At 50.0% G+C, this 18452-nt stretch overlaps 1 protein-coding gene across 2 annotated transcripts in view; it reads left to right on the forward strand.

The window, feature by feature from the left end:
* The window catches only part of CTDNEP1 (CTD nuclear envelope phosphatase 1), a 357671-nt gene that overhangs the window by 92323 nt on the left and 246896 nt on the right, over positions 1-18452 (forward strand). The window lies entirely within an intron of this gene.

The raw sequence follows: 18452 nt of genomic DNA on the forward strand, positions 1-18452 counted from the left end.
TTTGTGGGGGCTTGGGGATACACTGTACTTAAGAACCAGCCTGCATCACCTCCTGAGAAGCTAGGCCTTGATTGCTCGACCATTGCTACCGAATAGAGAATCTTGGCTGGGGTCTCCTGTGCCTCTCCTCCACCATATAGGGAGCGGAAGTACAGACACCCCCCACCGGTCGTTGAGGCCCGTCTCTCACAATAAGCCACTGGGCAGAACTTCCGTTAGGGATGCGCCAGTGATATTGAGCAGGGGGAATGCCGTGGAAAGGCACGTGTGGCCTTGCAGGTAGTTCGTGATGCAGGTCGGTGGGGCTTGGCAGTGGCAGCAAGGTTGATTGTTGGCGATATATAGCTCATATTGTAGTGGGGAGCTGTTGGGCATGCCAAAAGGATATATCGGAACATAGCGTAAACTTTGTTACAGTGTGTACATATGAGCGTGTAGGTTGCACAAGATCAATGTGGGCAAGCTGTAATGGATGGAGATACAGGCGTACCGTGGGTATAACGGTAGGAGTGATGGTAGTTTTATCTTAGTGCTGGACAGGCGTAGGGTCAGGGGGTCTGGCAGGCGGGGCGGCCGAGGCGGCAAGAACAGGCAGAGAACAGGCGATGGCCTTGTTCTCATTGACCTTTTTCGAAGTGGGCCAGCTGTGCCTGCCGGCAGCCTATCCGGCTGAAGAGGGTGCAGGCAGCCAATAGGGAGGTGGGTTGGTGGGTGCTGAGGTGGGCCTGGCTAGGATGGGGAGACCTCGCAAAACCCTCTGGCGGCCATCTTTGAATGGCTCGGTACCTCATGTACCTTTGTCGTGCAGGGCGATCCTGGGCCTCCAGGTCAACTGGAGTGGCAGCTGCAGGGGATATTCAACAATATAGTCCAACATCTAGTGGGCCTACGCGTAACAAGGGTCGAACTTTGGATTGGCTTTCAGACCACAACTGCTCAACCAAAATACTCCAGAATGAACCTATCGCTTGGTCAGATAATAATTTCATATCCTTCGCCATCTGGGAGAAGACTCTCCATAATCCTAATCCCATTATCGCCTCACAGACTCAATCTAGAAATAGCCTGAACATAACGCTGCAAAATGTACGTCCATTAATCCAGAGCATCCTGGACTCCACTAACTACAAGGACTTGGACTCTAACAAACTAGTCGACCATTATAATGACACCTTAGAGTCAGCCTTGAACAATATTGCGCCTATCCTACCAAAAAAAGCCAAACCAATTGCCCACCTCAACAAATGGTTCACACCTGAATTAAAACTCAAGAGGAATGCCTAAATAACGGCTGAAAATACTTGGAGGTAATCACCCACTATTCCCAACAAGGTGCTGTTCATTACAGTGGCTGCCAACCTCCATACTGAAAAAAGAGAACTAGAACAACAGAATCCTAAACGCTACATCCGGGACTAAGGAGCTCTTCAGTATCCTAAGGGAACTGGAATCTCCAGCCCTGCCAATAGAAGCATGCTTGAAGGATGCGGCCTGGTGCGCCAAAATTCAGCAAGCTCTAGCCGACAAAATCTCTATACTACAGACCAAAATAGAAACCAAAAAGAACCCATTACTACTCACTCACCAGCCCACCAAGCCCTTCCGTGTCCTCCTTTCTCATTTTCCCCAGTCACACCAAAAGAAGTGGAAGATATCAGAGGCCTAAAACCTATCATTAAGGAAGACGCCAAAGAGCTGTCCCCTTTCATTGCCACTGTAATACCTCATTCATCACCATTTCTGTCCCAAACGACTTCAAGGAGGCCTGGGTTATGCCGCTCCAAAAAAAAAAACCCTTAGATCTCAACATATCAATTTTAAGCCAATCACAACTGTCCCGTTACTCTTGAAAATATTGGACAGAGTTGCCTACCTCCAAATGTTTCTAGATTTGGAGGAACACAATCTACTTGGACTCAATCTGCTTTCGGCTTAGGCACGGCACAGAGATGGCCCTTCTGGACCTTAAAATCCAGATGGATGAGGCCAAGGATAAAAGCAACTTGCCGATCCTTCTGTTAGATCTCTGCTGCATTTGATCTGGTCGATCACCAGATCCTTACAGAACACCTGACCACAGCAGCTGCCTTTTCCACCAATGCCTCCAATTGGGTCAAATCATTCTTATCCAACCAAACTACCAGTTTTCACGCACACAGCCTCAGCAGACCCTATCCCGATCTACTATGGTGTGCCACAAGCCTCGTGCGTTTTCCTAACGCTGTATAACATCTTCACGAATCTCCTCTTCGATCATCTTGATAACTTGGGTGTCATCTATACAAAATACACAGATGACACCCAGGTTCTCATCACGCTGACTGGGTGCTATGAAGATGATTCCAAGCTAATTAACGAAATCTACTTGGAAATCCAGGCATGGATGGCAGTGCATAGCCTCCGCCTCGATGATGAAAAGATGGAGCTCCTGATCGTCGGTTCTCAGGCACGTCTAAACAAACTGGACCATCGGTATATGTCCTTTGATATCGATGGGAATGCTATCAAAGTTGCAAAGGAAATCAAAACCCTGGGGGTCTTTCTAGACTCTACCCTGTCGCTAAAGAAACAAGTTGGCGCCACCGCCTCCACAACGTCCTACACCAACAAGTTGATCCAATGCTTGTAAATCATACCTGTCCCCTAATAGTTGTATTACGCTAGCTAGGGCCCTAGTGCTCTCAAAGCTTGATTTATTGTAACACTCTTTTCCTAGGATCCTCTGAACGGAACTGCTACAGGTTCTACAAAATAATGCCCTGAGATCTGCGTTAAACATGCCGAAGTCCAGCGACATCTCTAGTCTCCGACAGGACGCCCACTGGCTCCTGGTGCGAGACAGAATAGCATTATGCACCGTAGTTATCACCCACAAATGCTCGTCTAATTCCACCCCTAAATACCTGTCTGACAAATTCTCCAAACGCCAATCCGTGAGGCCTACCAGATCTTTCTATTCACACTGCCTCACCATGCCGAGGTTGAATCTAAAAACAGCTGGAGGAGCTAGCTTCCCAATTCTGGTCACCAAATGCTGGGACTCCCTACCTCCAGCTATTAGAATGGAACCCTCCTTCTGGTCTTTCAGATCCAAAGTAAAAATCTGGCTCTCTGTTAAGAATCCTTAACCGAATTCTAGCCCTACTCTACTATGGATGCTATCCTCCCACTTCGTCTCACATTATGTATTACATATGTATATGTCCTCGCTGCGTGTCGTCCAACTGTAAACACGGGCAACATCCTTATGCTCTTATCTGTATTAATTTCCTACTAGACCGACCTGTAACCTTGGGTCGACTTGCCTGATGTTCTATGCATGCCTGTAACGTTCTCACAAATCAGAGGGCGCTAGAGAGCCGTCCAAGATGGCGGCCTCCCTGTGAGCTCCGCGGAGCTCCCCTAAAATCCTGACCAATCGAAGCATCTATGGTGCGCAAATTGTCCGCAGCCGCCTCCAGTTTGTAGCCGAGGCGAATCTGAGCAGAACGGGGTATTTCATCTGTCGACCCTCGGACGCTGAGTCCCGACTCCTCGACGGTGAAGAGCTTCCCCCCCCATCCCCGTGCGAGCGGGGCACGGGCCAGGCATAGAGAGGCTGGCGGCAGAGCAGGCCTGGGACTCGAGGGTGCCGATCGGAGCTGCCGAAAACGAAGGAAAATCCTGCAGAGTCCTGGAAGAACCAACACAAACTAACGTCGGGGGGCTCTCTGAGCGCCGCCGAGGATCAGGTACGCACGCCCCGTGCGCCCTCGCGCCCTCGCTCGCGCGCCCCGGGTGGATCCCCGGCTCCCCCGAGTGACATTTAGTCTACGAGAAAGCGCAGAGGTCCACGGGCCTGGGCTCACATGAACAGTAAACAACATACCCGAAAGACTTACTCGGGGTGAAGCGACCCAAGGCCTCCTACGGGCGAGCTGCCCAGCTGATAACTAGCTGTAGAGAACGTCCGGATCCGGCGCCCCCCCACTCATTCGCAGAGGAGACACCGGGTGAATCCCCGCCAGAGGAAGCGTAATAAACAGCAACGGACAGTGGCCAGACGGCCCAACGGCAAGACCTACAGAAAGTCACACCGCTGGAAAAACGACAAGCCGGGCGCCCCGGGACCCCTGGCCTGCCTCCCGCTGCCCCCTGGCCCCCGCAACGCGAGCACCAATGGCGACTTCGAGGAAAACTGACAGATCTCAAAAAAAGCTGAACTTCGAGGGTAGCTGCACGACCAAAGCAACCACCTCGAATAGCAGAGCGCAGTCTCCCATCCAGGTTGCAGCCCAGGACGAAGAGGAGGCCCACGGGTTCGACATCAGGGAAATCCTCCTCGAACTTAAGGCCGGGATCGGGGGTCTTGGAAGCAAACTCGACGCACTCTCCTCCAAGGTCGACCTACTCCAGCAACGGCTGGACAAACACGCCGATAGACTGGACACAGTCGAGCAGAGAGTGTCTGACCTCGACGATGGTGCAGCGGCCCTAACATCCAGAGTGGCCTCCCTAGAAGTGCAAATGAAAGCAGTTAACGCAAAAAACGAAGACTTGGAAGGCCGCTCTCGGCGCAACAACATCAGGATCGTGGGAGCCAGGGAACAACAACTCACCGTGAAAATGCAAGACTACGTTGAGAAGTTATGTATGGACCTCTTTGGCACAGGAATCCTGTCCAAACTGTTTGTCGTGGAGAGAGCTCATCGAGTCCCCAACACCAGACCGATCCCGGGGGCAAATCCCCGCCCAATCATAGCGAGATTGCTCAACTACAAGGATCGAGATGCCATCCTACGGGCGGCTAGGGAAAAAGGGGATCTCCAGTAAGACGGCGACAAGATCCAGTTTTTCCCGGACTTCTCCCAAGCTGTCCAAGTGCAAAGAAGATCGTTCACAGCAGTAAAGCGCAGGTTACAAGAGAACCAGATACAATATTCCATGCTCTTCCCGGCCAAACTCCGTATCCAACACGAGGGCAAGACCCAGTTCTTTAACACCCCGTAAGAGACGAGCGACTACCTGGATCGCTCAGGCTGTAGACCCGCTACCTCCAACGGAAGACCACAAAGAGGCGACAGACCAAGAACAAATCCTCCGTAAAATTTGCCCATCGGACACCCAAAGCGGCGGCACGAGACTTCATGGCTGACTAGAAACGACCACCACAGTTCAATATTGCATCCGAAGAAGGGAGCCAGCCTCCTCTTGGAGGGCCACCTGCACCCCGAGCACAGCAATGCGAGTTGGATTGTTAACATGGGATTGTTTATCACGGGCCTGTTGGGGGTTGCCCGTGCAGGGGAGGGAAGTTAGTTTAGCAAAACCGCCACAACCCGCACACCCCGATCCACGACAGTCGCACGAAGAACTATGCATCTAACAATTGTCACGTCCTCCCTGTTCCTCTATGGAAGGCGACTCCAGTCAATCCCGCGAGCCCCAGCTCGACATGATTACATTGACCCCTCTAGATGGCAACGCTGAAAATCGCCACCTGGAACATACGTGGCGGCAACCAGCCTACGAAAATGAGGAGAATCCTTCAATATCTTCGGAGACACAAAATCAACATAGCGATACTCCAGGAGACTCACCTGCTGCCCTCGTCGGAACAACATTGGGCCAGATCATGGGGATGCCATCGGTACTTCTCATCCTACTCCTCATTTGCCAGAGGTGTTGCGATCCTGATCGACAAAGAACTAATTTCAGTTTTATTGAGTCAAAGAAAGACACTGAGGGGAGGGCCCTAATGGTGAACGGGATAATCGCAGGGAAAGAGGTGGTGGTGGTGAACTCATACGCACCGAACACAGATGGACCAGATAATTTCAACTGGATAATGTCCCATCTAGACGCGACCAACGCGACGACTGTGGTGTGGGGTGCGGACCTCAATACCACACTTGATCCCAGGCTCGACAAATCCCATAACACATCGGGAAACCCATCCAAGGCCAGTACTCAGGTTCGAGAGATTTGTCAGACCTTCAATCTATCTGACATGTGGAGAAGACACAACCGAGACGACACCTTCCGATCAGCTGTACACAACACCAGTTCCAGAATCGATTATATCCTGGCATCCTCCCATAGCCCTTTCAGATGGGGTGCGTGCCATATCCTGCCAAGGTCTTACTCCGACCATTCGATGGTTGTACTGGAGGTCACCCTGGCGGGCGTAACAGTGCCTGGCCTCAATTGGAGATTCAAACCCGGTTCACTCACAGACGCCGTATTTGCAGCAGAACTGCGACAAGAAATAGTCTCCTTCCTGGACATCAACCAAGACTGTCGACTCCGCATGCACCATCTGGGAAACACTCAAGTGCTACGTACGAGGAATTTGCCTGACTAAAGAAAATAGCTTATTGAAATCGATCCGAGGGGAATTATCCAACAAAGAGCGTCGTTTGAAGGAACTAGAACAGAACCTCTCCAATACTCCAGATCCACGCACCCAAGCCGAGCTCAAAAAAGAACTCTTGGGGTTCAGGGAGACAGCGGACCGCGAATTGAAGTTCCTGGGTCGCAGGCAACAGATCAGACAGTACGGAGAGGGGCAAAAACCAGGTGCACTGCTGGCCCGGCTACTAACGATAGACAAAGTCCCACCCCGCATTGAATGCATCGCGGATGCGCAAGGCCAGAAGGTTTACACAGAGGAGGAGATCTCCAATGTTTTCCGAGAATTCTATCAAAACCTGTACAGTTCAAAAGGAGCATCAGATCCCGAAGCGATACGAGAGTACCTCAATGACACGGAACTGTATTGGGTGAGCCAGGACCTGCGCGAACCCTTGAACGCGCCCATATCACTCGAAGAAATTCAGATAGCAATCAAATCCTTGCCTAACACCAAAGCCCACGGACCTGATGGACTCAATGGCGAGTTCTACAAAGCACACGTGGAAGTGGTGGCCCCCCTTCTTCTGCAAGTCTATGAAGAGGCGGTGGAACGAGGGACACTCCCTCCCACGATGCGCGAGGCTAACGTAATGATGCTGCACAAAGCCGGAAAACCTACAGAGAACTGCGCTTCGTACAGGCCGATCTCATTGATCAACTTAGACAACAAAATCCTAGCTAAAATTCTGGCGACCAGATTGCTCCCCTTGATGCCGGCACTGGTGCTGGGTGACCAGGCCGGGTTCATCCCGGGGCGTAGTACAACATACGCATCAGGAGACTATTTGGCGTCATTGAGGCCCTGGACCCGACGCAACAGGCAATAGCAATACTATTAGATGCCGAGAAGGCGTTTGACTCAGAGTGGCCCTTCATGTTCGCGACACTAAGGCAGATGGGTCTGGGTAACTTCTTCCTGAAACTAGTAGCTCTTATATAACGCACCATGCTCATACATCACATTAGGGAACACCAAATCCACAGGGATCGCATTGGAACGCGGAACGAGACAGGGTTGCCCACTCTCGGCCCTCATCTTTGCCCTGGTGATGGAACCCCTGGCCTTAAGGCTGAGAGCCGAGCCGTTAGGTCGATTGTTAAAGCTGGGTCCTCACAGGCTAATTGTCTCCCTATACGCTGACAATGTCATGTTGTTCGTCAGTGACCCCCAAACCAATCTCAACCCCGTAATGCGAGAGGTAATAAAATTCGGGTTAATGTCAGGCCTCAAAACCAATCATTCCAAATCGATAGTGTTCCCCCCTGACCCCTTGCACTTCAGAGTTTGCAGATGACCACGGGTTCAAATAGGGAAAACTCAAAGGTGCGCTATCTGGGGATCAAGATGTCACGAAGCCATCACGAGATATTTAGAGACAATTACGTAACTACACTGCAGTTATTACAAGAAGGTATTCAGAGATGGAAATCTCTACCACTAACGCTGTGGGGCAGGACCTCACTAACAAAAATGGTTATTCTCCCCAAACTTCTATATCTCTTTACAAACATCCCGCTACTTCTCCCCAAATCCTTTCTATCCAAAATCAAGGGCGCGATCCTAGAGTTATTATGGGCGGGGAAACCTGCACGGGTAGCGTACAACACACTTACTCTACCAATATCAAATGGAGGCCTGGCTCTCGCCGATATAGAAAAATACTACTGGGCGGCTCAGGCCCAATTCCTAAGCCACTGGTACTCAACCCACTACATCAGACCACATGTGCAGGTGGAAAGAGCCATGGCTTCCCCCGACTTGTTAGCTGCAGTCATAATAAGCCACATTCCCGTGCCGCATAAAATGCTGAATACAGTCCTATCCACATATGCGATATGGAAGAAGATCGCTAGCGAATACGGAGTGGCTATACGATTTTCCCCCCTACTACCGATAAAATTCATCCCTGGCATCTCTCTCACGAATGAAAGAGTATTCCTGTTATGGATAGATAAAATAGGGATAAAATCGCTGGGAGACCTCTTCCCAGAGGGCACCTTTCTGACCCCCCAAATGGCTAAAGACAGAGGAGGGAACACATCCTTAGATGTCTTTCTCTATTTCAGACTCCGCCACACCCTTCAGGGGCTATTTCCCACATTTCCTAAGCAACCCCCCACGTGGAATCTGTTACATAAAACAATTTTAGCACAATTTGAAGGTAGACTGGTGTCCACTCTGTACAAAACCTTGGTAAGAGACACGCGGAAACTTCAACCTAAAGTGCAACGAAAGTGGGAATCGGCTTTACAAGAACCGATTAATGAGGAAGACTGGGCCTACATTCTTCGACAGACCCAAAAGGTAGCGTTAAATTCTCGATACAAGCTAATACACTTTAACTTTGTGCACCAAACATACTACACTCCAGTCAGGAAACATAGGCACCACCCAGAAGCGTCAGCCCAGTGCGAGAGATGCGCATTTGCCAACGCTGATTTTCTTCATCTGGCATGGGGCTGTCCTGGTATCCAGCGCTTCTGGACTTCCGTTATACAAATAACATCCGACATTATAAGTGAGCAGATGACCCCGTTACCGCTGGGTCCGCTTCTCGGCCTCACTAAATATCTACAGCCAGCGTCACGCAAGCTGGCAGCACTCCTCATGGTGCTGGCACGAAGAAGAATTGCTATGTCATGGGGTCGGGGCCCACTCCCCAAGATAGTGGACTGGGAAAAGGATATAACATATTGCCAAGATATGGACACCGAATTTATTCGAACGCTGCCCTTACATGCGCCTCCTCCCGACATCTGGGGGCCATACATCACTTACCTGATGAACAATGCTGAAGCGTCAGACTCGGACAATCCAAGCCCCCAGAGCGAGAGACCATAGGATGGAGGTACACGAGGACAACGTGGAAAGCTTTCCTTTTGACTCAGACAAAGGATAGAGGCAATCAAAGTTACGGTGGACATGGGGGGATGGGGGGCGGAGGGGTGGGGGAACTGTTGTTGGGAATTGCACTAGGCGGCTCCCTGTTGGAGCACTGCTTATTTGATGCAGTAAAAAGTTAAAAATAAGTTTTAAAAAAAAAAAACGTTCTCACAAATTTTCAGCGCCTAGTTACCTCAGGGTTAAGTGTGAGATACAAATAATAAGCTAAACTAGTGGTAACGACAAAGTATTGCATCTTGTCTTTTGAGAATTGAAAGGGCATGTCGACACGGACGTGCTTGTAACACTATCCCTAACGTGATGTGTAGTGTACCCAAAACCCCTCGCGCGTCGAGGTCCCTCAGATTGTTTTTTTCCACCCAGCTAGCTGGTTTCCTTATGCAGAGCTCTTAACTATTGCAATATTGTTATAATTCCCGACCTCCGTTTCTATATCATTCGTCCCCTCTTTGACAATTGCATCCTAACCACCGCCAAAGACAGCACAAGAGCAGGCTTCGACAGCTGGTGCTCCGGTCGGCACTGCCGACTGCATGGCTGGGCCTTCTGGCTGGTCTATACGGTAGCGAGAGTGGGGCCTGGGTTTTTTTTATTCTCTTCAAGAATGTATTTCCTTCTCTCCTCTTTTGTCCTTTTGGTTTTGCCATCGCTTTAACACACCTGAGCTATGGATAGGACACCATTTTAAATGTTGCCCTTCCTGTAAGGGAAAATACCCCTGGAAAGACAAGCACCAGCGTTGCAATAAGTGTCACCCCCTCAATCACGACGAGGTACCCTGTCGTAACTGCCAGCTCCTGCGTCCTAAAACGATCAAGGAGCGTTGAGTGAAGCGGTGGGCGGTCTACGCCATGTCTCAGGCCGAGGGTAGTCCCCCTGTACCCCCCATCCCCCCCCCAGCTGCCGAAAGTGATGACCTAAGCAACTGCCATAGCTCTGATACGGATGCCCTTGACCTCATCGGAGCGCTCGTGCTCCACGACGTCCGTCCCCGGCCCCTCCAGGCACGATGATAACAGGGACGCACATGATACCCATGGAGACAAACTCGCAACCGCTGGTACCACCTCGGCAGATCAGTCCAAGCTGGCCAAGGCGCCAACAGGTGCATAGAGTTCCTCTATGGCACCCGCTGATTGTAATTAGCAGCACTCCCCGCAACCACGTCAGCAACATACGTCCAGGCATTCTGTAAGTAAGGGCACCAGCACCAAAACTCACAAGGCCGTCGAGCGGCCTCCGGAGAGCGTGCCGACACATAAAGCTCTGGTTGCGTCGAAGTCTACGGCACTACCGTCTAAACAGCATAAACACCTCCCAGTAACGCCGAACATCAGCGAGAGTCTCACTAAGATAGTTTTGGTGGACAGCAAACAAAGGGACAGGTCTAAAGATAGGTTGAAAGATATGTCTAAATGCCCAGAAGGGCGGGAGGGTTATTCTGATAGTCCCAGTACTAGTCCTACACAGGAAAATCCCCAGGAGGACCCTCCCCCCTCGTTTTCATTTCCATGGATCAGGGAAAAATGTGGTGATGCTATGGCAGACTGGCTAAATTTGTGGACTTCTCTGAGAGGTTCACTCCTAAAAGGCCTAGTGAAGACGTGCAGTGGCCAAATTCCAAAAAAACATCTTGCCCACTGACAGATCAAGTAGAGGCTCTTCTAGACCCTTATTTACAGGATGATGATCCCTTTGAGGATTGCAGTGATCATACCCAGGATTGGGAGGATGACCAGCCGATGGATAACCCGTCTTGGCTGTCTCCTGCCCATACCTCGGACCCGGATAACATATGCATGGACTCAACCCCCCCCCCCCCCCCCCCCTTCCACACTTCTGCATCGGGCATCACATGTAGATGAAAAAAGCAGCTGAACACTTCCAGATAGCCACGCAAGAGGCAGAGCTGGATTCAGACTTCGTGGAAGACATTTTAAAGGAGAAACCCCCTGCTATCCAGGCTATCCCTATACTTCCATCAAAAGGCGCATTGCCCCTTCCTTATTAACTCCTTTACAAACCAGGGCTGTAAATCTGTTTTACCCCTCCCCTTCTGACCCCCTCTATATTAGAAGTCCTGCCACCCAAGATCACTTGTGCTCACGACAAGAAAAAGGGCAGAGGTCCCCTTGTCAACAGGCGAGGCACCGCCGGACAAAGAATGTAAAAAATAGTGTGCTCTCGGGAAGAGAATCGCTACTGCCGCAGCATATTCCACCCGTATAGCCAACACCATGCTGTTGGCCAGCTATTCTGATGTAGGTCCTCCTGTAGCAGGTTCCATTGGACAAGAGGTCCCAGAACCAGTGCGTTCTCGCCTACTTACAATTATATCAGAGGGTAAACAAGTAACCAGAATATCCTCAAAAACACCTGAGATGCTGCTGAGACAACCTTAGCCCAGGGTACCCTTTTGAAATGCCATGTTAAAGAACTCTGGGTTCAAACCGGAGACACAAGCGTTGTTAATCAACAAACCGGTTGAAGACTCTAATCTGTCTGGAAAGGCTGTTGATGAGGTGCTGGAAACAGCTAAGAAGGAACACGAGACTTTGAATCAAAGCACTCAAAGGCCCTTTCAACAGACGGGGAAGTACTTGCTGCTCCTTTCATGGGCAGTCCTATGCTCGTTCTCCTCATAACCAATATGGCTCGGGTAGCAACTGGTCCTCAGGACAGGGGGCTGCCGCCTCTAATCAATATCCACCCAGAGGACAATGCCGTGGGAAAGGAAGGGGTTGCAATGCCACACCCAGAGGCTCCCTGGCCTCCAGTCAGAGATGACTCAAATCCGGGTCCCCTCCCATGCCTTCCCGGTCGGGGGACATGTAACATCATTGCTACATGCATGGGAGGGGATTACCACAGATCGGTGGGTGCTCAAGACGTCACCCACGGTTATTGCATAGAGTTCAGCCAGCCACCTTTATTTATGCCTCTAAAATTCGGGCGTTAATACCAGAACACCTCAAGATCCTGCTGCAAGAGGTCGAGATCCTGCAGGAAAAAGGCGCAATCGAAATCTCCCCTGTTCTGCAGGTAAACAAGCACTTTTATTCAGTTTACTTTCTCGAACCACTGGACGCATCTTACAGGGTTTGGGGGCTTCAACAGACAGCGCACGGCGTGTGGTCCCCAGCAGTAGCCTCCAACCACATAAACCTGTTGGAGCTGTTGGCAGTGTTCAAGGCGTTGAAGGCCTTCCAGACACAGTTGCAGGGAAAGACAGTACTGATCCTCACGGACAGCACCACAGCGATGTACTACCTGAACAAGCAAGGAGACACTCGCTCTCCAGGGCTGTCCAAACTGTAACAGAACATTTGGAAATAGGCTCTCAAACACAGGATGTTCCTATAGTCTCAACACATTCCAGGGGAACTCCATCTTCTAGCGGACGTGCTCAGCAGAGACTTCCCACTGCCCTTGGAGTAGGAATTGCCACTACACGAAGACATAAGCCTCGACCATTTTTGCAAAATGGAGTTTCCCAGAGATCGACTTGTTCGCAACTCTGGAGAACACTCAATGCCCAGATTTCGCCTCCAGGTACCCTCAGAACCGATCCAAGGGGAACGTTCTGTGGATAACATGGTCCGGGAAATTTGCTCTTTGCGCCCTGCACCCCCCCCCACCCCCACACTACCCTATTCAACAAGATAGTGCACAAGATGCACCAGGAACCAGTCACCATGATATGGTGGCCCTGATGTGGGCCCGCCAACCTTGGTTCTCACGATGGAGATGTCTCTCCTCCAAATTACCTGCCCATACAACATGCAATCCCAGGACAAGAGGGAAACTCTGCATCCATACCCGCAGACTCTCAACTTGGCGGCCTGCCTCCTGAGATCATAGAGTTCGGGCATCTCCAACTTCCTCAGAGGCATGGATATGGAAACGCTTTGTCATCTGCAATTCCAAGAGCATCAATCCCATTGACTGCTCTCAAACTCATATTGTATTGTTCCTGACTCACCTACTAGTCAGTTTTTAATTCCCTCTGGTCTAGTTTTTAATTCCCTGAAGGTTCACTCAGCTGCACTCTCAGCCTATACAACGTCCCAACAGAAGGTGTTGTGGTGGAAGATCCCAGTTATTAAAGTTTTCATTGAAGGGGTTCAAAGAATTCATCCCCCCATTTCTAACCCGGCTCCCAGATGGGACCTAAATCTGGTATTAGTGAGAGTTATGGGTTCTCTCTTTGAACCTATGCACAAGCCAAGTCTTAAGCACTCACTTACAAGACCGCCTTCCTAGTAGCAGTCACTTCAATAAGGAGTGTTGGGGAATTGCAGGCCCTTTCAATTCTAGACCCTTTTGTCACAATTCAGAAATAAGGTGGTTCTGCGCACTCACCCTCGGTTTGCGCCCAAATTTATTTCTACGTTCTGTGTGAACCAGTCAATAGAACTACCAACATTCTTCCAGAACTCCACTAACGTGGCCGACAGAAGCCTACACACACTAGATGTGCTCAGGGCAGTCATGTACTATCTGGAAAGAACTAAACCACTAAGGAAGACTAACCAGTTTTTCTTTTCAGTGGCAGCTGGTAGAGAAGGGGATCCCGTCTCTTCAGCCATATCTAGGTGGATTGTCAATTGCATCACACTCTTGCCAAGAGAGATCTGCACTTCAAGCATAGAGCACACACTACTCTAGGCACTGGGCCTTCCATAAAATTCATTGCAAATGGACTCGAGAGGAACATTTGCAAAGCGGCAACCTGGAGTTCTGTACACACCTTTACAAAGCACTATTGCATAGACACTCTATTTAGGTCTGCTTCTCAGGTTGGACAAGCAGTACTAAGACATCTCTTCACTACTGTTCTTCTCACATCCCACCAAAACTCTGGGTACTGCTCGCTAGTCTATGCACAGCATGTGATTCTAAGCAGATTCACAAGCATAAGAAGACATGCATTACTCACTGTAATAATAATTCCGATGATTGTATCTGCTTAGATTCACATGCACCCACCCTTCCTCCCTGCTCGGATGGAAGGAACATGGACATCTTACTACTTTTCTTCTGTACTCACTCGCAATAGTCATAAGGCTCCCTCACGGCAGGAAAAATACAATCAGAGGGTCCTTGACGCGTGAGATATTTTGGGTACACTACACGTCAAGTTAGGGATAGTGTTACAGGCATGCCCATGTCGACATCCCCTTTCGACTCTCGAAAGATGTGATGCAATAGTTTGCGGTTACCACTAGATGTCGAACTATATGCACAGCATGTGAATCTAAGCAGATACAATCCTCAAATGCTATTACAGTGAGTAATGCATGTTATTTGCGCCTAGTTATTCATGCACAATACTGGTTTAATACTTCGGGTCAGGCAGAAATTTTAGTAGTTTCCTCCTTTGGTACTACTATGTGCGCTACTGGTCCAAACAAATCCATGGAGTTGTGTGGTTGAAAGCAGGGGAACCTGGTTCCACGTGTCTGTCACTCAGTCCTTTTTAAATGTTTTTTATTTTTTTAAGTATTTTTGTTTGTTTTATTTGGTTGCATTTCAGAAAGTTGCAGGTTTCCTAAATTTGAAATGAGGGACTCAAAGTCCCACAATCCAAAGAACTGGACTGGACTGGATGGCCTTCTCTTACCCACACCTTAATTTTTTTGTAAAATCTTTTTATTGGCATTTTGAAACTGGGTAAATAAATCATGCTGTTGCATACTAGATGTCCAGGGCTCATATTCAGTTTGTTATAGCGGTGGTACAAAGCATTAGTGAACCTTTAGGAGCTGCGGGATGCCGCTTGCCATGAAATAGCCATGATATCTGCTACATCAATAACCCCCTTAACCCCCCCCCCCCCACCTAACTGAGTTGCACTTCCAGTACCTTAAAGTTTCAGTACCTTTTTAATATTTTGGCTCTCTGGGGTATGGGTACCATGTTTCCTGGCCTTAAAGCGCCTTGATTCGTACTGGGATCCTTGGTCTGTTTGTAGGTTATGGGCGTAGGTTCAATGCTGTCCCTTACTCTGTGTGAATAGATCAGTCAGTTCTTTGAATTTTTGTGCTCCTGATATTCTTAGCGGTTTCTGGAGATGCTGCCGAACAATAGCCACGCTTTCCATCCTGCAGGTTTTTGCCAGGAGTGCTTTGCGCTGCGGTAGTAGAGGGGGGGGGGGTCCTCTGGCTTTCCAGCAGATAACAGGGGGTTTCTTGGCCAGGAACAGTATAAAGCCCATCGGTTTGCGCATGAGCCCCTCCGTATGCCAGGCTGCAGCCCCCACCCCAATCCCCCGAAGCATTCCCTCTGGCGTAAACGTGTGTGGCCCCTCTGATTTCACCTAATCTATTTATGCACTTCCCTGCAGTAGTGGGATATCTTTGGGCACTGCCATAGAACATGTCCCATCATGTCCAGAGCGCGCTACAATCTCTCCAGCAATTGTTTGAGTGGGAGATGCCCATCCGGTGCAGAGTGGAGGGGGTGAAGTACAGTTGCTGTGTGATTTTTGAATTGGATCTCGTTATTCCCGATGTTGGCGGAGACTAAGGGTATAGCAGTGACATACTCTAGTATGTCTGCTACTTCAATTTGAGCCCCTTGGTCTTCAGACTGGTTGCGTGCAAGTGTGTGCATTCGTCCCAGGTTGTTTGGGATTGCCATATGGTAGAACGTATAGATGCGTGGGGAGTATCGCTCCATCTCGATCTCGCAGGGGGCGGGTTCAGGTGGCCATGAGGTAGTGCAGTGTGACACCTTATCGTGGTACAGATGCTATGATAAATGAGCCAATCGCCCAGCCCGGGCCTAGTTTAGTGCATGCGTCTTGGAACATCTGCATCGATTGAACATCTTGTATGTTCATTATCCTAACATGGGCCCATTCATGTTCTTGCTTGGGATGTATTCTACCTGTGTGCCCGTAGGATAGTACTGTCCTTATCCTGGACCAGGGAGGTGCATTTTTTTTTGCTTGAATCCCTTGTGCTGTCCTGAGTTTGTGCCATTGAATGAGCGTGGGCCAGAGTATGGGGGTTGTTTCTGATGCTAGGCGGGACTTTCTTTGGCGGTATGGCCATTATTTCGATTGGGTTTAGGGGTTTCATCTCAATTGACCTCCAGCTGGAGTCGTCTGACGCATCTAGCCAGCGTTTCACCACGGACACTTGTGTCCGCGGAGGACGGGCAGCCACTTCCCTTAAGGGAAGTGGCTGCCCGTCCGCCGTTCGGCTTAGTGGCTTGAAGAGCTGTGAGGCGAATTCTCGCCTTCTTCCCTCTCCAGATGAATTTGGAGATTGCTTTGTCTAGCTCTTAAGGAAGCAGTTGTAGGGATGGCCGGGATCATGGCTGCGATGAAGGTGAGCTTGGGGAAAGAATTCATGTTTAAGGCGTTCATTTACCCGGTCAGGGAGAGATTCAGGACGTCCCTCAGATCCTGGCATACACCCGCTATTTTTTGGGGGTAGTTTAGGCCTGCAAGGTCAGTCAATGATGCACTTATATCCCAAGGTATTTGATATGGTGGGTTTGTAGGGTAAACAGGGCTAGACCCCCCCCCCCCCCCCCCCGGGGTCCCAAGGGATGTATGACCTTAGCGCATGACCTCAGATTTGCTGAAATTTATTTTGTATCCTGCCATAGGGCCAATCTCCATAAGGAGTGTGCGAATATATGGGCGGGACTTTGGGGCCATTGCTAATGTATAGTAGCATGTCGCCGTCATAGAGGGATACGTGATGTTCCTCTCCACCCTGGACAATGCCCGATCAGCCCCTATCAGACAGGAGCTTGATTGCGATTGGCTCTATGGAGAGGGCACAAAGTGGCGGCAGCGGGCATCCCTGGCGTGTGCCTGACTGTAGTTCAAAGGTGGGTGAGATGGCACCATTGGTTACTACAGCAGCAGTGGGGCACGTGTATAGGAGTTTTATCAGCTGGATGAGGTGGGGGGAGCCATAGCGCGGAAATACTCTGAATAAGAACTCCCATTGTACTTTGTCAAAGGCCTTTTTGGCATCGACTGCTAGTATAAGGTCCTCCGGGTTCCTCTCCCCCGCTATTAGGTGCAGCAGCCTTCTAATGTTGTCATTTGCGTGCCTATGCCGTATAAACCCTGTTTGGTCTTTATGGCTGATATTCGGGAGGCTGTTTTCTATGTGTTTCGCCAAGCATTTTGCGAGGATCTTGGCATCCGTGTTAATAAGGGAAATAGGCCTATACGAGCCGCCTAGTCGGGGGCCCCCCCACCTCCTTCCTTCCCTCCCTCCCTTGTGGAAGACTGTTTGCAGCAAGCATTGATTGGGGCAGGTGGTCTAGGGATGTTGCCTCATTAAAAAATTACTCCAGCCGAGGTCCCAAGTCATCTATTAGCTTATTGTAAAAGTCTATGGGGATCCTGTCGGGTCTAGCGGCCTTGCCTGCGGAGAGTGCTCGGATTGCGTTATTTCTGCAGCTGAGATACGGGCACCCAGGGCAGTTTTCTGGACTTCATACAGATCACTGGAGTCCAGAAATGCGTCAATTTCTCGGGCTGGGGGAGTGTCAGAGGCAGTGTAGAGTTCCTGGTAGAACACCTGGAATCTGACATTGTTCAGGGAGTCCCCCACTAGCTGCTTTCCCTCTGTCTTGTATGGAGACTATTGCCTGCGCAGCTTGCCTTTGCTTCAGGGCTAGGGCCATGGACCCAAGGGGCCTGTCATTATCCATATAATGCATCTGGGACCAGCTGGAGTAAGATTTCTGGGCCCTGTCTGCCAAGAGCTGGGTGATTTTAGTGCAGAGTTGGTTCAGTGTGGGTTTCAGGAAGCTATTTCTGGTTTGTGGGTTTTCTCAATTTTGGGCAGCGCCTTTGTGAGGCGGGATCCCCCCCTCAGCCCGCCCCCTCCCCCCCCTCCCCCCCTCCCCCCCAGCTTTGCGTTTGTGCCCCCAACTCGATATGCATTGCCCCCTCATGTAGGCCTTATATGCGTCCCAGCACTTATGGGCAGGGTAGCCTTGGACACGGTTGGCTTCCCAGAATTACCCGGTTTCCTTTGGAAAGGATTACAAAATATATTGTTTGAAAAGAGCATAAAGTGAACCCTTGCTTGTGTTGGGCATCATTTCCCATTATTTTCTCTGCTGTCAATCTCGAGTGGTCGTTTTTTTTTTTTTTTTAAATGTAACTTCCTCGTCC

The sequence above is a fragment of the Ambystoma mexicanum genome, chromosome 1p (genome assembly GCF_040938575.1).
Source record: "Ambystoma mexicanum isolate Mex_15411 chromosome 1p, UKY_AmexF1_1, whole genome shotgun sequence".
NCBI lineage: Eukaryota > Metazoa > Chordata > Amphibia > Caudata > Ambystomatidae > Ambystoma > Ambystoma mexicanum.